The sequence below is a fragment of the Octodon degus genome, unplaced genomic scaffold (genome assembly GCF_000260255.1).
Source record: "Octodon degus isolate 3935 unplaced genomic scaffold, OctDeg1.0 scaffold00074, whole genome shotgun sequence".
Lineage (NCBI taxonomy): Eukaryota > Metazoa > Chordata > Mammalia > Rodentia > Octodontidae > Octodon > Octodon degus.
The window spans coordinates 3478998-3499600 of record NW_004524650.1 but is presented as its reverse complement, the minus strand read 5'-3'; the positions used below and the strand labels follow the sequence as shown (position 1 = coordinate 3499600).

General features: G+C 38.2%; 1 pseudogene; it reads right to left on the bottom strand.

Annotated features, from left to right (window-relative positions):
• Positions 1-561: 561 nt before the first annotated feature.
• On the bottom strand, positions 562-1940 carry LOC101579313 (annotated as a pseudogene).
• Between the last annotated feature and the right edge of the window lie 18663 nt (positions 1941-20603).

Genomic DNA, 20603 nt, shown 5'->3' with positions numbered 1-20603 from the left:
ATAGAAAAAAATAAATTGCTTTCATGGGCTAGATAATTTTATTTTTTCTTCTTTTCCTACATTCCTCCCTATGCAGAACTTTTTCTTTCCATGTCTCTGTTTTTCTCTCTCATCTATTAACTCTGAAAACATAAATATGCAGAATTATACAACCAATGCAGCCTATTCTTAAGTGGTATTTCTTCTCAAATATTTATTTCTGAAATAGTTTCCTAGGATAATAATGCTCAAGATTAATCAAAATACAAACTCACTATGCTACCAAACATAGCATTTTTTTTTCTCATTAAGCTTTGTTTTAATGGGTCTCAAAATTCTGTGACAGATTTTTTTGATCAAGTAGTTTCCATTAAAAAGTATTGATTTTAAAAAATAATAACTCAAAAACTGCCATACAAAAAATGGTCCAGAAAATATTCTTCTTTTGAAGGTTTTACGATGTATTGTTATCATTAACCCGTCTTTCACTATTAAACTTAAATGGCCATCTGGGAGAAGCAGTTCTGAGAAGGGTCTTCCACCAGTGATTAAGACTGGGGTGGCAGGTGTCAGGGATAATATTCATTTAGCCTTCTGAGCTTTCTGGGCAGATTTGGTGACCTTGCCAGCTCACAGCCTTCTTGCCCACAGCTTTGATGACACCCACAGCAACTGTCTGTCTCATATCATGAACAGTGAAACGACCCAGAGGTGGGTAGTCAGAGAAGCTCTCGACGCATATGTGCTTTCCTGGAACAATGTCAACAATGGCAGTATCACCAGATTTTAGAAACTTGGGCCCATCTTCCAGCTTCTTACCAGACCAGTGATCAATCTTTACTTTCAGCTCAGCAAACTTGCGAGCAATGTGAGCTGTGTGACAGTCAGGACAAGGCCATAGCCAGCACTGATCTGGCCAGGATGGTTCAGGATAATCACCTAAGTAGTGAAACCAGCTGCTCCAATTGGTGGGTCATTTTTGCTGTCACTGGCAACATTGCCACACTGGACATCTTTCACAGACATGCTCTTGATGTTGAAGCCCACATTGTCCGCAGGAAGAGCTTCACTCAGAGCTTCATGGTACATTTCAATAGACCTGACTTCAGTTGTAATGTTGACTGGAGCAAAGATGACCACCATGCCAGGCTTGAGAACACCAGTCTCCACTCAGCCCACAGGGACTGCCAATAACACCAATTTTGTAGACATCCCGGAGGGGCAGCCATGAAGGCTCGTCAGTGGGGCGAGTGGGTGGGAGGATGCAATCCAAAGCTTCAAGCAGTGAGGTTCCGCTGGCATTGCCATCCTTGCGAGTGACCTCCATCCTTTGAGCCAAGGCATGTTAGCACTTGGCTTCAGCATGTTGTCACCATTCCAACCAGAAATTGGCACAAAACTACAGTGACAGGGTTGTAGCCGATTTTCTTAATGTAGGTGCTGACTTCCTTAACAATTTCCTCGTATCTCTTCTGGCTATAGGGTGGCTCTATGGATTCCATTTTGTTAACACCAACATTTAGCTGTTTCACACCTAGTGTTTAAGCCAGAAGGGCACGCTCACGGGTCTGCCCATTCTTGGAGAAACCAGCTTCAAATTCACCAACACCAGCAACAACCATTAGGACAGCACAGTCAGCCTGAGATGTGCCTGTAATCATGTTTTTGATGAAGTCTCTGTGTCCAGGGGCAACAATGATGGTCACATAATACTTGCTGGTCTTCAATTTTCACAGGGAGATTTCAATGATGATACCATGCTCACGCTCGGCTTTCAGCTTGTCCAAGACCCAGGCATACTTGAAGGAAGCCTTCCCCATCTCGGCAGCCTCCTTCTCAAATTTTTCAGTGATTCTTTTGTTGATGCCACTGCATTTGTAGATCAGATGGCCGGTAGTGGTGGACTTGCTGGAGTCCACCTGTCCAATGACGATATTAATGTGAGTCTTTTCCTTTCTCATGTTGGCTTTAATTTAGTGGTGGTTTTCACTATACCTGTGCTCTTGTGGCAAACCCATTGTGAAAAAGCTCCTGTGAATTATTTCATGAGATACACCTGTTGTGTGGAGGAGCCAGGTATAAGTTTACTTGTTCATTTCATGCAGTTCAGTGGTAATTCGTAGGGAAACAATGTTCTTCAGTGATCATAAATGCATATGCACCTATTTTAAAATTCTTCTGATTTCCTCACACATTACAATGTGATAAAAATGATATTGACTGTATAAAGGTGGAGATCTTTATTATTGTTATTATCTAAAGAGAATACAAAATAGGGCCAGCCAAATAGCACAGCATATTAAAGCATCTGCTTAGATGCAGGGGCTGAGAGTTTGATTCCCAGCCTGCTGTGCTGGCCCTGACTCCCAGGGGGGTGCACTGAGATGGCAATTGAGACTGGGTATGGTGGTATGTGCCTGTGATCCCAGTACTTGGGAGGCTGTAAACAGGAGGATCACTATGAGCCCAATCGATGCAGCGAGACCCTGTGCACCCTGTGCACTCTGTCCTAAAATTAAAAAAAAAACCACAAAATAGTAAAACAGATAAACAAAAAGAAACATAACCATTAGAAATGATATAGAACTTCACCAAACAAATCTTTTTTTGGAGGCTGTGGTGACATACCTCTTTAAGAATCTCTTATATTAGATTCTTGAGCCCTGGTTAATGAGGGTAAAATTATCAAAGATCAGGACCTTGTTTACATAGGATATATATATATATATATATATATATATATATATATATATACCTTTTAATGATAATTGACTAGTTCTGATTAAATCTCAAAGAAGGAAGTTGTTACTCAGTGGAAAAAAAAACAGTCTAACAATGCTTTTTAGCAGAAAAATTATATGAACCATATGTGTAAGTGTATGCTGAGCTCTTAGGAAGTAGTCACAAATCTCTCACTGAGTTTAATTTTTAATCCCTATGGATTTCCCTAGCATTCTTTTCATCATGTTGAATGTTAGAACCTGGTGGTTACCTGTAGAATGCTTGCCTGCATGAATAGTGAAATGCTTGGAGACTTTGGCCTGATAATTCCAGTTGTTACTAATCAAACTGGTAAAGTTAAATTTATAAAGAAACAACCAGCGAATGAATGCTTGACTCTTGAATTCTTATTTTTTGCCTGTTAGCCACATATCACCTAAGAGGCTCTGTTGAATTGGATTTTGCATACCCAGTACCTCTGTATAAAGAGAAATATAATGGTGCACATAACAAGGTGGGGATCCTCGGCTGACACTGGGGGTGTTCCAGGACTCGTTCATTAACCAGGTTCCTTCAGTGCCTACTGAGGGCCTGGCACTGGGAGTTGGCAGTAAACAAAATAAACAAAAATCTCGATATCGTGCACATTCTATGATGTCTTAAATTCTGCAAAAAAGTTAAAATTTTAATGAAGATTACATATAAATTTGGGAAATGTAACTGTACTTTTTACTGTGGTAAATCTTATACATAGTGAATTTACAGGCAGCAAATGAAAAGTCAACAACTTTAAATTAAATATACATAGTTCTGTTATAAATATCAAACTATCAGACACTTCTGCCACTATAGAAGATTCCCTTGTGCTCTTTGCCATTGGGTTCACAAGAAATCACTATTTTAATTTTTTAAACCTAAGATTATTTTTTCCTGCACTTAATCTTTATATAAATGTATTTTTCCTTTTTTCTACTTCTCTCACTCATTGTGAGGCTCCTGAGATATAGTTATGCTGTTATATCAGTTCTGTTTATTGTTGAGTATAATTTTATGGATGTACATATCACTGTTTTTTATAGGTTCAAAAGTTGGCGGGTGTTTGGGTGCTTTCCGGGTTTTGGTCCTATAAATAAAGCTTTTGGAAACAATCTGGTATAGTTCTTTTTTGTACAAGTCTGTCATCAGATACACATATTGTGAATATTTTTTCCCACACCACAGCTTGTATTTCATTTTTGATTCATGTCTATACATTTGCTTATTTATTTATTTGGTACAGGGTCTCACTATGCAGCTCCAATTCATACCGATCCTCCTGTGTCAGCCTTTCCCGCACTGGGATTACAGGCATGCACCACGCTTGGTTTCAGTATCAGGATCGACTCATCAGGGGTTCTATGCCAGCACAGCGTGCAATACCAGGGATCGAACTAGGATCCTTGTGCTTGTCATACAGGTGCTTAGACCACCTAGCTATCTCCCCAGCCCAAAATTCATGTCTTTTGATGAACAGAAGTCTTTCATTTTGATGACGTTAATTTGTCTTTTTTATACTTGGTGCTTTTTGTCTCATGCTTTTGAAGTCTTTGCCTACTAGAGACACAAAGACATTTAATTTTCTTCTAGAGCCTTGTAAGCCTTGCCTTTTGCTTTCAGGCCTATGATGCAATTGAAGTTCATTTTTTCTACAGAGCAGAAGTTGAGGCTCCTTTACCTCATGTGATTCCTGAAGAATTTGCTCAAAGCTTCTCTTTTTCCCATTGAGCTGCGTGGGCTGTACTAAGAAGTCTGCTCACTTGACTATGAATGTTTGTGGATTATTTTCATGTCATCTATATTTTTTTATCTTGATTAAAAGTTGTTTTGCCACATTACATGTAATACTTAGCTTTTCAGTCTGTGTACGTAGTATAGCCTTATATTTATATAGGTCTTCTTTTATTTCAGAAATTCTGTGAACTATTTTACATCCTTTGATAAATTTCTCTTTATTTTATATTTTTAAAATATCATACTGGATGATATTTTAGATAGTGTCAACCTAAATTTCATTTTTAAATTATTTGCTACTGATACATAAAAATTTATTTGACTTTCCATATTAATTTTGTATTTTCTGAATGTACTAAATGTACTTGTTAGCTCTATTTTATAGATTCCTTAGGATTTTCTATGTGAAGATCATATCATCATTAAACAAAGAAATTTAGTAACTGGATTTTCAAACTTTTGTTAGGAAATTAAGTGACATAAAAGTATTAATGATTTTAGCATAAAACTGAGACATCAAATTCTCACACTTCAGTTGTATAATAAATCTGAATCTGATTTTACATCCTTATTTACCTAGAGCAGTGTTGTCAACTAAAAATATATCATGTCATCTATATAACTAAAAATGTTCCATAATAATTTAAAAATGTTTTTAAAGAAAATAAAAATAGAGATATTAATATCACTATCATTTTTTAACTCAGCATAATCCATAAGTTATCATTTCAATATATAATCAATAGAAAAACTAATGGCATCCTTTATAGTCTTGATTTTGGTACTTAGTCTTTTGCAATCTTGTATATTTTATGTTTACAGCACATTTTGGCTTGAATTAGGAGTTTCAAATTTTCTATATCCTCATATGGCTGATGCCTTGCACATTTATATACATATCTAGGGAATAACAGTACCCAAATAAGCAACAAGTAGCCAAATAGTCACACATGTTGTCACATATGTATGCCAAAGTTATTAAGATAGCATTGAAACTTTACTTTTTAAATACATGCACTGTATTATGATATCTAGTCCACTTTTTATAGAAGTACTCTTTAGAAAGAGGATTGCAAAGCCCAACTTCTAAAGCTAGAGTGTTTTCCTATCCTGCATCCATCACTAACTCTGTGGCCTTGGGCAAATTCTTTATTGTTCCTCCATATTAGTTGCCTCCTTTGTAAAATGAGACCAAAATAATAACTAATCGTTGCACTGGTGAGAGTTAAACATGATGAAAATTACAGAGATCAAACACACTGACAACAATATCATTTAATTAAAATTATATTTAATCATAAATAATTATAAATATGTTTAATTATACATAATAACTACGTGTGAATGTATATGGCTGTGTGTGTGTGTGTGTGTATTTTGAAGCACCTTATATATGATCTGAGTGAAAAGTGAATTCAGTAGAAAGTTTTGTTCCTTTTGTCTTTTGTGTTTGGTGTTGTGGTTAAACTGAGCCACATATATCAGGGAGATATATATGAAAGCAATTTGGAAGCCTGAACTTGGGAAGAAAATTCGTAAGGGAAGAGTCAACCTAAGTACTGGCTGGGCCAGGTCAGCCCAGAGAGGTTCCACCTGAGATTCCCAAGGCAGTCCAACTTTGGTGCCAAATGGACTTCCCAGACATATTCTATAGATACATTTGCTCTAATTTCTATTTCTGGTCCCTGGCTGCTCACACCTCTGCTGGCTCTGTTCATGTCTGGCAGCTCTCTGCCTCAGTAACTTAAGTCAAATTACCTTTTTCTCTTTGTTTTAATAATGATTCCCTTCTATCTATTCTCCTCCCTGGAAGTCAGAGAGAGGACAAAAAAAAAATTCCCTTTGAGGCAAAGTCTTAGAGTTTTGAAAGAATCTATTTTGGACTAGTTTTAAAATCCATTCATTTTGATGAATATGATGTAGCGTGTGTCTGGAGCCAGCCCAGCAAATTTGTGAAGATTCTCGGCTTCATCTCACTACTCTCGAAGAGACAATAATGCAGCTCCTTGGCAGCATAATGAGATTTATTTGCACAACTTCCACGAGTGTATCTATAGAAAGCACTGGTGGGGGATCAGGGTTATTCAAGTGCTATCATTAGACTTTCCTGCTTTCAGTAAATGTTTGCTATTAGAGATATTTTTCTATGTATGTGTCTCTTAGAGTTTCTTTGCTTTGTGATGTGTTCTCCTCTTGGGAGACTGGCAGTGTAAGTGACTGACAAAAAAAGCTAATAAATCTGAGGTTAATAGGGCTCTAGACAGCAAAGTACATAGAATAAGGAGCCTCACTCGCTGCAGAGTATTGTTGAAGAAAGAACTGTCAACAGAAAGGCTGATTATTGCAAAGGGCAAGACAAAGCCTAGAAAAATTCCAGATCAGTTTTTAATTCACTAAAGTAGTATCTCCCATCAGTGTGTGCCTCTCCCTAGAGAGCTGAAGTCGGGGAGAAAGGAGTCAATGTTAGATAAGACTCTCAGGGGAAATCCGGCCTATACTGGATTGGCAGTAATTCATGTATATAGGATATCTTGAAGGGGTGAAATACAAAGGAACAGAGTGCTCCAACTCAGGTATACAATATATTGTAAATATTTGTATAAAGAAAGAACATGGTGGAATTTTGTGAGAATCTGTCATTTATGATGTTTCTCAGGTTCAACAATGATTCCGATTCTCTCCCTATTTCTGCTGGGAAATCAGGTACATTCAGATCAGCTGTTGGGGTTGGCTGGCACAGGGAGTGGGCTCGTTCATGCAAATCCTTCGGCTGGATGTGTAGACAGTGATTGCTGACATCTGGCTCCCAAAGCAGCCCTTACGATCCCTCAATCTGTTCCAAGGGTGGAGAGATGAAGATGTGCTACTGTGATGGTGGAGGCAACATGTCAGTGGGAAGAGGTGACCTATCTTTAAGATTTGGGCATATTATAATCTATGATGGGGGTACAGGAAATATTTTTGTACAGATTCTAGTATGGAGAAGTAATAAGGGGCTGAAACACTGTATTTGAGAAGACATTCAGGGAAAGGCAACTTAAGGTGTGACTGTGACACAGGGACACATATATTGAACAAGAAATAAGTTTCTCAAGCTGGCCTCAAAATTGTTATCTTCTTGAAAGTAGCAGGGATGATAAGCACACGCCATTGTGTGGGGAAAGAGAATTTCCTCTTTAAATATGAACATTTCTAACAATGAAAGAATAGAATGTTCTTATTTAAGACCCTAGGGATGAGGATAAACTTTTTCCACATAGATAGGAAATAGCGACATGTTTCGAATAAGCAATTTTGCTGAGTTCAATTCTACATACAGTAGAGTAGGTGCTAAATAAAGAGAAGTCGAATCTGACAAAAGCTCATCCAGCAATGGCTCCTTGTCTCCTACTGGGTGTCCAGTGTTGTGTGACACTCTTGTCTGTGCTGGTAGGGGACAGCAGAGGGAAAGGCATTACCAGGTCCTGAGGGGTGACATCCTTGCTCATGCACATGTTGCCTAGAGCTTCCCAGGCAGTGTCAAGAGAGAAGGGAGAGTGTCGCTGAGAGACATGATGTACTTCACTTCTTTATGTAGCCTAGAATGACTTCTTTCCCTGGAATCCATTGTGTTATGTACCTTTTCTTAGTACTAGTTCCCTTTCTGGTTTATACCTATTTCAAATGGATACTTGTTATTTTTTGAGAGAAGCTAGACACTTTTATAATTGAACAAAGGAAGATGAATATGTATAAAGTTGAAACTGAAAGAATAGTTCCTTCTTTAATTTCCACCTTCCTGCTGTGTGTTTCTTCATACTTATTATTTTGAGCTACTCAATTTTCCTTTCTCTACCCCCTTTCTCCTTGTAATTGTAGCTGATTTCTTGTCCCTAATAAATCGTGTGGTCCACCTAGCTGCGACCCGATTCTTTTCCTTGCATTTCTGCCTTTCGTGTACAGTATGAAATGCTAAAATTGGACTAGTCAATGGGTGACAGAAATCTATTCTCCACACTTTAGTGTATTAGTTATTAGAATACTGATCTATGTCTCACATAAAACATAGCCTTTCCTAGTTCCATCTCTGTATGTCCAGTACTATCTGCTTGAGTGAGCTTAATGCTGGGTCTTCATTGTATTTTTCTGATTGCCCTTATCACCTCCTCTTTCTCTTCCTCTTCTCTTTCAAATGGACATTGGCAGACATCTCTTTCTTTGAGCTCTCCACATTATTCTGAGTACAGTAAGTGTGCTAGCTAGTACTAACAGTATCATATGATATATAACTCTACAACCACTATTGCTTCACAAATGAAGTCCCATGACTTTTCCAAATTTAGTTTAGTAACAGAGCCAAGATTCAAACCTAGAAGGTCAGATTCTAGGGGTGCATGTTTTTAACTGTTATTTTATAAGAAATGAACGTCTTCAAGGATTTAAATCTGATATTAAAGCGTCAATTGAGACTGCCTTTCCTTGTCTTCTCTTTTTGAGTGTAGGGAAGCTGGCTGATTCCTTCAGCTCTAGTGTTCTCTTTTCCAGTGCCTTCTACACTCAGAAACTCAATAACTATTGGGCAGAGGATTGATTCTCTTATTTTGTCACTGTGTTACTTACTGTGGCTTGGTTGTCCCAAAATTTAACCAAACAACATATTAGTTGATGGTCAATATGTTGATTTATCTAAAGGCTTATTAAGAAGAGAGTAAATAATTTCCTTCACATCTTTCATGTCACCACTCACATCTTCCTGGCTGAAGAAGAAAGTAGAATTGGTTTAACATTCAAAATCTTGTGGGCTGCTTCTAAACAACTTAATAACTTCTAGGATTTTACAGATTGATCTTTTCCTTAATGAATTGCCCCAGAAACTTTCAGGTTTTAGAGTCAGACTAACTGCTCCATAATTCATGATTTGGTACTAGTGTTCTTCTTTCAGTGCAGGAAAAACTGATTAATTTTTTGGACATTTTGGCAAATTTGATTTGGATGACTAAGTCCCTGGCCTGCTTTAAATCTTATTTTTGAAGTCCTCTGATAGGAATTATATTATGTTTCTGACAATTTTAGCCTTTGTAATGAGATCTGAAACAAAACAGGCATTAAACATGCCCGTGATATCCAGCCATTATTCACTGTCTTCCCCACTAGGAAGAGAATCTACCCTTTAGTTTGCCTACACTTAAAATATGCTTTCTGATTGCTACATGTTCCATTCCTCTTGCTAAGTTGAAGGAGTATATGCATTGTGTGAGGCTTTGGATGATAGAATTTGGATTTGTTATTCTTTGAAGGTTAAAGTTTGTGGATTATTTATGATAGAAGCACACCCATACAAGCATGACCTTTACCTTGCTCATGAAGAAAGGCTGGTCACATAGCAAATAATCTATTTAAGATTTCCTTACTATGCTGTGTATGTGCCTGGAAAAATTCTGAAGCTAATGATATACACATTGTGAGCATTTCCCTCTTGCATAAGGACTATACTTCCAACAGTGTTGAAATAAATTTTATTTCCTTTTGCATAAAGACTACAGCCTTATTTCCTTACTTCTTCTTGCATAAGGGCTATACTTCCAACAACTTTGAAGCAAATCTTTTTCTTCATTTATTAATTTTCCAGTGAATTTTGGGTGACATTCTATCACATGCCGGCTTAGATATAATATCCAGAGAAACATACAAGGATGATTAAGACTGGCCTCTATCTTCAAGGCACTCTGTTAGGTTGGAGGAGACTATCAAGTTACAAATCAGCAAATATTCATTTTTTAAATTAATTAATTAATTAATTTGGTTCAGGGTCTTACTAAACAGCTCAGATTCATAGTAAGCCTCCTCTCTCAGCCTCCCCAGCACTGTGATTATAGGCATGTGTCACCACGTGCAATTTCAGTGGCTGGTATGGTGTAGCCCAGGCTGGAGAGATAGCTCAAGGACCTGCCTGGCTAGGGCAAGAACCCAGGTTCGATTCCCAGTACTAAATATTCATGTTTATAAAGACCATAGGGGCCAGCTTCTTAGGGGACTTAGAGAAGGTAGATCTAAACTTTTCTTGACTAAATAGGAGTGTGTAAGACAGGAAGGAAAAGAAAAGGGTCACATATAAAGAGATCAGGAAGTAAAGATGAAAACGAGCTGGGCTCTGGATGGGGAAGGACCTTCAGTGATTTCTAGAGATCAGTTTATATTCTGAAACCCCAAATTTAATGGCCAGAACTATTTTACTTTTTAATAATTGTGTAGTGAAAACTGCCATTTATTTCCTAAAGTGTAAGAATTAACTATGACATGACTTTACTGTTCTCAAAATCACTGTATCTAATTTGTTTTCTACCCATTACCTGTATTTGAATTTCAACCCAAACCATTGATATTTAGCCAAGTTTGTGTTTGTTTGTGAATGTTTACATGGCCAGATTCAAATAAGCTTCAATGCACATTTGGCAGGACAACTGTCTTAAAAGTAATTATGGAGCCCAACTTTCTCCACTGATTAAAGTAGAACTATACTTTATTTAAGACACCACTATGCATTACAGAAAATACTTTGTGAAGTGAAATTCTGTATCACTTGCAACTTTTCTGTTTGAATACTATTTTGTACTCTCTTTATAAAATAAAATACAAAAGACGTAATGAGAGTGATTGTTCGGCTTGACATTCGGGAGTGCAGATGGCAGTGGTGGCTGTGGTCTTAACATAGAGTTTCACACTTAATGCACAGAGAAAGTACAAAATGTTAGTCAATTGTAGTGGTAGTGACTATAATTTTTAGCTATGAACAACACCTGGGACAATGAGCTGTCTTGTCTCACGTACTTGGGTGGTGTCTTCCTGTGTTTGGACCACTCTACAAACTACCAAAGACTGGGCAGCTTATAAACAAGAGTTTCACTTTCACAATTCTAGAGCCCCAGAAGTCCAAGGTCAAGGAGCCAGCACATTGGTGTCCCGTGAGGGCTGCTTTGCAGTTCATTGCTGAGTATCTTCTTTCTGGACCTGCAGAAGGGAAGAGACAGCTGTCTGGGGTTGCTTTGGGCAGGGCGTTAATCCTGTTGATCCTTAGTCACATCCCAAGGGTACCACCTGCAAGAAGCATCATATTCAGACTAGATTTTGAAATATGAATTTTTATGTGATAGAGCAGTTTGGAATATTGATTTTTTGTTTGTTTTAAAATTATCTCATAAAATCAGAATAAAATAGTAAGTTTCATGATTGTAAATTGTTCTCATAGGAACTCTATATTCTTGTATAAGAAGTTTCTGATCTCCTTTTCATAAAAGCAGCATCCATTCCTGGATAACATAGGGTAGAACTGACTTAAGTGAAGATTTTGAAAGAGTGCTGTAGACTGTCTAGAATGACTGTGAAAGCTTCTTTCCCTGAAAACTTTGCGGGCAAGCTGTCTGTCTGCTTGTTTTTGTTGCTTTCTGTGCAGTAAGAGATGAAAGTGTGCGTGTGTGTGTGCGCGCGCGCGTGCGCAGGCTCGCATTGCCCGAGTACTCAAACCCCCTTCCAGCGCAGTTCTTCAGAGTCTAACACCAAAGGGGAAGGGGTCTTCACAAAAGCTTTATCATCAGCCAACTTAATGACAAAGAGCAATTAAGCATTTCTATAGTGGGTAGTATTCTGTGTCTGTTAGCTATTATTAAACTTATTGAGTTTTTGAAGGAATTTATCTCTGGTTGCCTGTCTTTGCCTTTGGCTCAATAGGGCAATGAAATTGGAATTGCATGCCTGAGACAACATGGGGCCTTGCCATAGAATGAAAGATGTTACCAATTTAGCCTGATGACCACTTCAGAGTCAAGAGGAAGAACAGATGGACACGCATTGGAAAATTCTTCTGCTTGCTTAAATGAAAAGAACTCATAAAGCAATAAAGATAGAGACTCGTTAAAAAATTAAGTAAATTGCAATTCTGTTTTTTTATTTATGTTAGCATGTTTTCTAGACAAATAAAGACATGCCTGATCCAGAATCATAACTAAAGCATTATTAAAGACTACCTATCTATATTAAAAGGAATGAAACGCAAAATTAATGATATTAAAGATGTAGATTGTTTTAGGAAAGTATAATGATCATTAGGATAACCTGTACACACTAATATGTAAGTATATAGTTGCATGTATAGTATATATATATGTGTGTGTGTATATCTATCATATGCCCCCTGAATTAGATTAATACTATATGTATATATCACAGATAGATAAAGCTAAATGTTATATGAAGTACTGATGTGGAAAAAATTATAATTCGTGCAACATACAGTGCAGCAAATATACAAGAAATTTATTTTTTTATTGTATTTTTTATTTAGGGAAGGGTCTACAGGGTGTTCAGGGTCTCACTACTAGATCGGACTTGTAGTGATTTGCCTGTTTACAGCCTCCCAAGAGTTGGGATTACAGGCGCGCACCACCATGCCTAGTCTCAGTCGCCATCTCAGTACATGCTGAGGACGGGGCCAGCACAGCGGGGCCAGCATAGCAGTCCCAGGGATTGAACCCCTGGCCCCTGTGCCTGCTTGCAGGTACTTTAAGCTGCTGAGCTATTTGGCAAGCCCTATACGATAAATTTTGAAGAGGAGATTACTGTGAATGCAGGTGTCAGGAATGCTGCAATCTGGGCAGTCTGGTGCATGCAGATGAATAGGTGGCTGGGAGATAGAAAACAATCAACTGGATGCAACAAAAAGCTTGAGCTAAAGGAGATGCTGGAGTAAAGGAGACATCAAGAAAGTTTTAAAGGAGGCTATTTCTTGATTTGGAATTGTAAGAGACCAAGTAAGGCAGGTAAATGAGCTTAAGGAGCTAGACAGCTTAGAATTAAAGCAGCATCCATTATAGGGTCCCAAAATGGCAACGGAGCGAGGTTCAGTGGCTGGATGAATTTGGATTTGGAGGCAAGATTCACCTCTATCATTATTTTCTAAGGTTAGAAACTTGCTTACTGGAAGTATTTGGAATGAAGGGAGCTGAAAAAGTGTAAAATACCACAATGGAGAAAAGTCTTCAGTAGATTTTAACACTGAAAAGAGATATCATATGGCATAGAAGCTGCTGCAAGCTTCAGTTCACTTAAAAAAGCATTCATGAGTGCTAGCAGTGGGCACATCCAACAGACGAGTCTCGGAGTTCATAGTCAAAAGAATGTCCAAACTTAATGCATGTTATCGTTCTTGTGTAGAGAAAAAAAAATACAGCTTCTTTCCTGCAACTTGTCCTCCTCTGGAGTCTACTCCTACCAGCCCATCAGAAAATGTAAACTTGTCAGTGAGAAATATTTTATCTCATCTATCTTGGTCTCAATGCTTTAACAGTTTCTGTGGTTTAAGTCCAACAAATTTCGATTTTTCTATTTCCCACCACAGCTAGTTGAGTCTCCTCTACGTGACTTAGTCTTTTGCCAAAATCTTAATCTTTCTAATTTTTTAAATCGTTCTACCCTTTTTGAGCTATGTTTTGTTGAGAAATTGTTTATTTGGTTTGAAAATGATAGAGAGGAGGAAGAAGGAATTTACATGGTGGTTAGACACTGGGGCTCGTGGGTGGTGCCATAACTGCTGTTATTTGAATCTTTAAGGTGACATGAATAAGGGTTGTTTCTGATCCAGTGTATTCTTTGACTGATTCTAGGGGCCTGCTGGCCCACTGCCCATGGCACCAACTTCGATGGGCTGTCTAGGGTCCTTGGGACCCCTGAATGTTTCACATGGGCTCATGGAACCAGAAAAACTGCTTTGGTTTCTTTCTCTACCTTCTAAGACCCATGTTGCATGATTGTTTCCACATAATATTTGAGATACTTATAAGCTTCCCAAGTGGGATCTGAGCCAATATAACACTAGTCACCTTATTTTCCAGCTGTGATGACTGAACTTCTGAACTTTCTCACATCCTACTTCACATAAATCCCACCCCCTCTCTTAAGGATCTACCCCTGTTTTGAATTGCACTGTTTCTCAAATTCTTACATGGAAGCCCCAATGTCTGGTACCTCAGAATGTGACTCCAATTGGAGATACGACCTTTAAAGCGATAATTAAGGCTGAAGTAGTCATACGCTTGGGGCCTAACCCAAGCTGATTGATGTCATTGTAGGAAGAGGAAATTTGGATGCCCAGAGATAGTCAGTTTCAAACACACAGAGGAAAGAACATGTGAGGACACGGGGAGAAGTTGCTCTCTACACACCAAAAACAAAAGCCTCAGAAGAAACCACCCCTCCCACTACTTTGATTTTGTACTTCTAACCACAGTGTAAGGAAATCAACTTCTGCGGATCAAGACACCCAAACTTTGGTATATTATGGTAGCCTTAACCTTTACATGACCTCCATAACAGAAAGTTGAGCCATCTTTCTGTAGGACTTCATGACCTTCTCCTCTCTGCTTACCATAATTTATTGGGATGCAAAAGTTGATTTTCCATTTCCTGAGCAAAGATATTCCTCTCGGCCTATTCACTATTTCATAATTTACTCATGATGGAAGACAGTAGAAGAGAGGGTGCTTCTCACTGTGCTGATAAAAGATAAGCTGCTCCATAACCTGAGTCCATTGGACACAACTCTTCTGACAGTAGCCATGGAATAACTCCTAACTAATGAGAAACTGGCATGAGAATGTATTCTGTTCATGTCCTAAAACTTTCCTTGTTACATAGCTTAGTGGAGAAATCAGGCTTAACACAATCATGTAAGTTCTTATGAAGTAGAATACATGGGTGAATGGAGGCCACAGAATTCTCACTCCAAAAGAGGGAGTACAGCTGAGACTCAAAGTGAGATTTAGGTAAGGACAGGGCAAGAGCAGTAAAGGAGGGCTGGAGGGGATCCCTCAGACTTTGCATGGAAGGGGGAGCAGGACAAACAAGAGAGTGCAACACAGGCTGCACTTGTGCTCTGGGCTCCACCAGATTAGGATGGGTCACTAGACTGTGGCAAAGGTTTGGGATTTTGGTCCTAGTGCAAGTGTAACCTCCAAGTTCCTGTATTGTGATAGCCAATTTGGGAGGCTAGGAAGCCCAAGGAACAAACACACACGACAGTAGTGGCTCTGAGAGTGTGTATTACTCACTTCCTTGCTGTCAGGAGGTTTACATGCTATTACTTAGCCCTCAAAGCACCTGCTGAGGGTAGTAATAATTACTACTCTATTGGCCACCAACAGTATTCCAGGAACCATATGAAACACTTGCAACCATATGTTTAATCTCACGACAAACCTATAAGGAGGCACTCTTGGCCCTTCATTATAAATAATGTAACTCAGCTCAGAATTCAAAATCAAGGTTAAGGTTACATGGAAGAGTTGATGTGCAGCCTAACAGTGTACAATCCCATCATTCCATAGTCCTAGACATATAGGTAAGAGATCAAATAGATAAAAGACTAAATGTATAACAGACCAAAAATGTATGTGACAAAGAAAAAGAGAAAAACAGAACAAAGTAATTTGTATAAAGCCTTTGGAAATTCTAATTGCATGCACTTTGGATAACCTATATGATCTATTTGTCACACTCTAACATACTAGCTCACTATTAAGTTTATATCAATGCCATGTGTATTGGTTTCCTAGGGTTGCCATAAATATAACAGTGAACTTTACAGCTTATGATGACAGAAATTTATCCTCTCAGAATTTGGTGCTGGAGGATGGAAGTTCAAAATCCAGGTGTCAGCAGGGTCACATTTTCTGGGAAGGCTTTGTGAGATTCTGCTTGGTCTATTCTGCTCTGGCTCCAGACATTCTTAGTTGAGTTTTACACAACTCCTATCTCTGCTTTCATTTTCACATGGCGTTTTCTTCTTTCTCCCTGCACAGGTACCTGTCATTGGATTTAGGACCTGCCTGGGTAATCCTGGATGATCTCATACCAAGATCCTTAAGAGAACTTTAATTGGGGTACTCCTTCTCAAATAAGATTTCATCCACAGGTTCTGGAATATGGACAGGTCTTTTACCTTACTTAACCACATTCCATTTCAGGAAGCTGTGCTGTGTTCACACCCTGGGGGAACATATTGAGAGAAATCCAGATTATTAGCAGTTTAGCTCTGACCCCTTTGCTTGTAGAGGCAGAGCTATCTCTCTAGGACTCAGCTCTTTGCTGTAGGAAAAACTTCAATCAAGTGTAGGTGGGCTGAAGAGCTGTAGAAATCCTTCCATAACTGTGACTTTGGTGGCCTAGCACAGTTAATGAAAACATACATTGTCCCTTTTCCTCCTTGGTAAGGTGTGATATACACAAATCTCTTTTATCCTCCAGTTTGAATATAGCATTAGAATTTGTATAGTTATAATATCTACCAGTGAAATCTCTGCCTGGGGTATAAGGAAAAATTATGACTTGAAGATTATTTCTTCTTTCTCTTTTAATTCATCAATGTTAGTCCAGTGAAGCAAAGTGAAAAAAAACTTTACCTAGCCCAAGTTACCACTTTTCTGTCCTGTTCAAGCATACATTGAGGCATAAGTGATGAGGTTTAGCATGTGCTTGGAATAAGCCCTGTAATCTGACCTACAGATCAAAAAAGTGCTAATAAGTGGCAATCAATCCATCAGCCAACAAATGGTTTTATTTTCACTCAGTGTGGGTTTCATGCTTAAAGGAGGGATAGATAATTAAGACTTCATGTTTCAAAATATTAAATATTGATTTGTAGACATTTAGCAGCAGGCATAAAGCTCTCCTGAGGGATGACAACAACTGTCTAAAAGATTATAAAAGATTTTATTTCTCTTGGTAGAATTTAGCATTTATTTCTTATTTAAAAGATATGAAATGAGAGTTAGTAAAATATTGTATCAAGGCGATAGCTCAGAGCTCTGGAAATGGATGTCATGTCTGCGGCATGTGGCTACCCAGAGTTAAAATAAAACCATTTTTGCTAGTTTCATATCGGCTTTCGGTTTATTGAAGTGTCAGAAGGTTTATAAGCTCTTCAACTCAAGTTTTGATTGTTTTATCCAACTACTGTCACTTCTTATCAGTATTAAAGGCAGAAATCAAAGAAAAGGCCCAGGGGAGGAGGACTTCCAAGTGTTGCTTTTCGCTGTCACGGTTGTAGCCCAGATACTCTCTTGACAGGCCCTTTTTCTGACACCATGGAGTAATTAGGGGGATTTTTATAATAGGCTTCACCAATTAGTTGATACATTTTCTGATTAAGCATGCCTTTGTCTCAGCCTTAGAGAGATTGCCTATGTAAGTATGGATGACAGAACAAGACCTATTGTCCAGGCCACAGAGGAGACACAGGGAGGTGTGTAGATGGTGCTAGAACAGTGAGCTTCCCCAACCTTGCTGCAGGGGCACCTGGGAGGGCAGGTGATTGGGCGTTGTGGTCAGCACCATATTCAGACCTCACAGAGTCCTTTTACAATCAATGGAGCCAACCTAATGTGAATTCTACTACTCTGAGGAAACTTAGTGTCTTTTCACAGATTTCTTGTAACAAAAGCTCTTTTGGTTGAGGGACTGTGCAGTAAAGAAAAAGACACCAAATTGAACAAAGCATAATTATTCTACTTGTACAGAGACTTACAAAACAGTATGAGGGCTCTGGAAGCATCCAACATGGGAGACAAAAAAATCACAGAATTTCCCAGGGTTGCTATAGCATTCCCACAGGTACAGTATGAGTTTCATCCTCATTTATACTGTCTAATCCACTTTTTAAAAAATCATGCTCTCAAGAATCTTATGCCTTTGGTTTGTTGAACCAAGTGTTTATGGCTGATAAAATTAAAATCCTGACATTCCACAGAAGAAGTCTTTTGTGTGGGTAAGTGGGGAGCTCAGGTGAGCATTCAGTCCACCACGTCTGCTCTCGTCCTCACCTATGAGTGGACGCAACACCCCTCAGCAGGCCCAGGCAGAATGGACCCGACAGACAGCATTCTTCCCACAGTCTCTGTTGTGCTCTCCTCTGCAGAGCAGCAGTTCAAATCCCTTCACTGCTGACTTTAGTACTGTGGAAGCCACAGGAGTTGGATTAAAAAGTTTAGAATTTGGATTGAACTTTTTATAAACTTTCCTTTCCATAGAAGAGAATGCAAAGTCTAACCATGTTGCTTCAGGTACCTCCATTTACATTCCAAGATTTAGGCAGCATCCATGTCCTTTACATGTAAACTGTGAAGAAAAATGAACAAGAGCCCCAAATTTCAGAACCGGAGCCCTGATTTCTGCAGTGGAAGAAGTCCTCGGGTCTCCACACCCAGCCAGTGTCCTGCTTTCTATTGATTTTCTTTTAAAAAATCAATTGCTCTGTGGGGCTTTAGAATTGCTCATTAAGGAGAATGAGAAAAAAAGCAAATTTGGTTCAAGTTTTCATGCTGAACATTTGTATCCTCTAAATGTGAAGTGCCCTGGTGTTGGGGCTCTGCGGCAATCACTGCATGCTTTGATGACTCCGTTGCATACAATCTATGGCAAAGTGGAAGCGATTTAATGAATAGCCTTGTATATATGAAATTGATTTCTTTAGCAAATATTTGTTTGGGTGCTCCATGTGTGAAACTGACATGCAGTGTCACAGTCCATTTTATTTTGTTTATTGAACAGGTATATTCAATTTTATAATAAAAAATATTTTGTGTTTTTCATTTAAGAGTTGGAAGCCCATGTGGTCTATTTCAGTGCTATGTTTGTCTTATAATGAAACACTTAGAATTAAAAATGCCTTATGTTAAAGGCACAACATATTTTATTAGACATTTGAATGCATCACACCATTTTGTCAGAAGTAGCAAGCAGAGGATAGAATAGGGAAGTGACAGAAAATCCATTTGACAGAGAAATAAGCTCTCTTTATATGTGTATGTGATCGCATGTGTGGGAGCAACATTACAGCAATCGTAATGTGAGGATAGACATCTTTTGGCATCATAATGGAGAATCATAAAATAAAACACAATTTTTAAAATGTGGCCTATTTCAGTCACTTGATTATTTCATAGTAACAGCAAAAAGAAAATGGCCTAGGACAAGAGAACCTACTCTATCACGTTCCAAATTAAGGCCTAGGCTATATCTTTTTTTTATGTGAAAAGGAATTTGAAAAACAAACCATCTAGTTGGAAAAGAAAAGAAGGCAACATAGTTAGAAATAAGCACTCATATTTGTTTTAAACATATATTTTATAAAACAAAGAAACAGCTGTAGTTTCCATAAGAGAATCATTGAGAGTGTAGTAAATGGAATATTTAAAGCTGTAAAGTTGAAGTGGGAATTCATACCAATTATCATTGCCTCAAATAATTTAGATAGTATTTCCTAAGATGCAAGAAAATCTCTCAAGTATACAATTGTTTTCATATTTATATTTAGCTTTGGAAAAACAAAGCAAAGAAAAAGAACGTTTTTCTTTCGGAGAACTTCCAGGAAATTTTATGAGACATGTAAATCTCATCTGATTATTAGATGGCCAAGGTTGTATTTGCCATTGCTAAAATATTAAATGCTAGATTCTGAAGGTAATGTGGCCCAAAGAGGAAAAAATCCGACACATTTAATAAAGCACACTTCATTTCCAGTTCTGAGTGTGTTCTTTCTTCTGGCTCTGATAGTTCCCCCAGTCATGGTTCTAATATATGCATGTCTCCAAGTACACTTAAATAGAACAACAACTGAGTGATACACTCAACAGAATTTATGAAGAGGAAATAGACGTATTTCAGCATGGGAGAATATTTATGCATTATTTAACAGCAATAATGTTTGAATTCATACATTATGCAAATGCAGTTATAATCAGGAAAATGAAAGAACTTGGACTGCTGCAACGTCCTTAAACCCACCATTAGGTACCTATTTGTGCATCACATTGAGTACTGCACAGCGCCTTACAATGCAACTGTGTACCACTCAAAGAGAAAAGTTATCAGAAATTAACTGGGTATAAAATGAAAAGTTGATGAACCTCTGATTGCCACTTTGATACTGACTTCTATAAATTTATCCTCAAACAAGTGTAAGGATGTTAGTGATAATTAAAGTGATATTGGAATAAAACACACTTTGCTCTTCTCCAGCTTCCTGGTTTTAGTCAGATATAGACAAGTTCATCCCTTCACCCACAGGCTGCCTCTCTCTCTCTCTCTCTCTCTCTCTCTCTCTCTCT